At 43.4% G+C, this 2,957-nt stretch overlaps 1 long non-coding RNA gene across 1 annotated transcript in view; it reads right to left on the reverse strand.

The window, feature by feature from the left end:
* Positions 1–1,902: 1,902 nt before the first annotated feature.
* LOC122133800 overlaps positions 1,903–2,957 on the reverse strand; it is a 4,083-nt gene continuing 3,028 nt past the window's right edge. Inside the window, exon 2 of the long non-coding RNA XR_006152997.1 lies at positions 1,903–2,162. This is a non-coding gene — a long non-coding RNA (uncharacterized LOC122133800). The remainder of the gene's footprint in view (positions 2,163–2,957) is intronic.

A 2,957-nucleotide genomic window follows, 5' to 3' on the forward strand; every position in this document is an offset into this window, starting at 1 on the left:
GACTCCAAACATGCGAGTTGGATATTTCTTGAGTATTGGTCTTCTCGGACCAACCTGGGCGTTCATGCTTATGTCACTAATGCTGCTAGCATTATGGTTAGCACCCTCAGTAGTGGTGGAGTTTGACCTCCTTTACCACGACGTTCCTCTTCTTCAAAATCCACATCAGATACCCCTGGCATTTCTTTTTCTTCTACGTTAGTCTCATTTCTCAATGATTCTTCCAAACGTGGACATTTAGGTAGCAAAAAACGATGCATGGGTGATTGTTAACTTGAAACTACCGCGCACTAGCTCGCTTTCTCCTTCAACCGCCCGGGAATGTCAAAGTTCACGCGTGCCACGTGAAAATTGGGTCAAAGGTTATTACAGAATGATTGCTCTGGGCCTAAAACAATCTGTTCATTTCAATCTGTTATTATTTTCTTTTGTGAGTAAAATATATTTATCAATACATTTCTCAAAATAAATTAAATAACAATAATACATAAACCATTATTTTCTTGGGGGTGCTATGGCTAATCCAGGGGAAGCTATAGCACACCCTAGCCCCCCCCTGGCGCCACCCCTGGTGCTACATGTAGCTTATCATCTTAGACTTGCCTCAAGTGGCTGCCTAGTTTTACCTAAAGCGTCATTGTGCAGCAACAATAGCAAGAGTGAGAAAATGACTGAAAAGTCTCTAGCTGAACTTGAATACTTTCAGGAAACGCACCCCTGCACTCCCCACAGCACCCAGCACCCGAGCCACAAGTGTTTCATCTCCGACTAAAGACTGAGCACAAAGACTCCAAATGACCACAAATATAGAATCATTGAACAATAAACATTAATCTGTTCTCATCAGTCATGTTTATTATCAATATTAGAATTAAGGGAATATTAATGAAAACATTCTTTATACAATACTAACACTACTGACAATTTTTTTTTGTTACTTAAAAAAAACATACATATTACTTCAAATAGTAACGTGATGCAAGTAGTATACAAGGGAAAGGGAAATATATTTAAGTCCAGTGGAGTACAGAGATAGGAGTAACTGTTGCGGACCGCAAAACACTCCAGAGGGTAGTGAAAACTGCATCACTGGTTCCCCACTCCCCACCATCGATGCTGTCCAGCGCAAGAGATGTCTGCGGAAGGCGTGCAGCATCGAGAAGGACAGCTCCCATCCCAACCACAGACAGGGAGGCGCTACAGGGCCCTCCGTTCCCGGACCAGCAGGCTCAGGAACAGTTTCTTCCCTGCGGCTGTCACCCTGTTGAACTCTGCACCACGGTGATAGCTCCCCCTGGCTACCCCCTCACACTCCTGCCTACAGTGACTGTATTCCCCTCTCTACCCTGGCCTGACTGCCTCACACCTACCTCCAGCCACTGAATATTTGCACTAAATTGTTCATTGTATATATCTATTTATTTTAAATTGTTGTCATATCCATATTCATCGTACTTATATCTTATCATGTCTCCTACCTTATTTATAACTTTATAACTTCTACTGCCACCTTCACCTGTACTTCACCTGCACTTTACATATATCTATATCACATCTGCACTAATCACCATTATTGCTGCTCATGTTCTTACTGCTCATAGCACTTATATCTTATGTCATAATGTATATACCCTATTTATCTATATTTATATTACTATTTGCACATACTCTGCACTCTTCTGCTTTGCACTTCTGGTTAGATGCTAACTGCATTTCGTTGCCTCAGTACTTGTACTCTGTGCAATGACAATAAAGTTGAATCTAAAAAAATCATCTAATCTAATCTAACATAATTTCTTCCTAAACAAAGACAGGTACAGTGGAAAGGAGCTGTTGGACAACTACTATACATACATCATTTATGCAATGACTTGTCACAACATGTCACTAATCATTCCAGTAACTTCAGATATAATTATTTGTTTTATACACAGTGTAGAGGAATATTTAAATGTGGAATAAAATGTGAATAGGTTCATGAGAGTCCAGATATTTTGATATGTTTACAGTTTGGATCTTTCTGAAGTTCAGAGAACAGCTGCAGTGCTGAGGCTCCAGGACGATTCCCATCCAGCTGAAGCTCTCTGAGGGCTGATGGGTTTGATCTCAGTGCTGATGCTAAAGATCTGAAGCCTTCATCTGTGATACTGCAGTTTGACAGGCTGTAGAGAGAAAGAAGGAAATACTCTATTAGATCAGCTGTGTGTGTGTGTGTGTGTGTGTGTGTGTGTGTGTGTGTGTATGTGTGCGTGTGCGTGTGTGTGTGTGTGTGTGTGCAAGTGTATGTGTGTGTCTGTCTGTTCTTGTAAGTGTGTGTGTTTGCATACACATACACATACACACAGTATGTGTGCGTGTGCGTGTCCGTGTGCGTGTGCATGTGCGTGTGTGCAAGTGTATGTGTGTGTATGTCTGTTCTTGTAAGTGTGTGTGTTTGCAAGTGTGTGTGTGTGTGTGTTGGTACCCCAGCTAATTCGCCGAAGAGGGGGACGCGGACAGAGTGAGCCAGCTTAAGTCAAGATATAAGCTATGGATCCAGCATTAAAGGAATTGTTGGCCACCGTCAGGCAGTCGCAGGAGGAGTGCGGGGAGCCCTTGCTGAGCTCTGCAGACCCATCTGAAGAGGATCTAGAGGAGCTCGGGGGGAGAAGCTGACCCAGGGGGCCGAAGGACAGGAGGTAAAGGATTTGCTTACTGCCATGAAAGAGGACATGCAGTTTGAAGCAGAAGTTTACCAGCCGCATGGAGAAGCGGATAAGACTGCCCAGGCCTCCCCAGCAGACTGCAGCATAGAAGAGCACTGTGTGTGAGTGTGTTTGTGTGTGTGTGTGTGTGTGTGTGTAAGTGACTGTGTGTGTGTCTGTATGTTTGTATGTGTGTGTATGTGTATGTGTGTGTGTGTGTGTGTCTGTGTGTGTGTGTGTGTGTGTGTGTGTGTGAGAGTGAGTGTGTGTGTG

The sequence above is a fragment of the Clupea harengus genome, chromosome 19 (genome assembly GCF_900700415.2).
Source record: "Clupea harengus chromosome 19, Ch_v2.0.2, whole genome shotgun sequence".
NCBI classification, from domain to species: Eukaryota; Metazoa; Chordata; class Actinopteri; order Clupeiformes; family Clupeidae; genus Clupea; species Clupea harengus.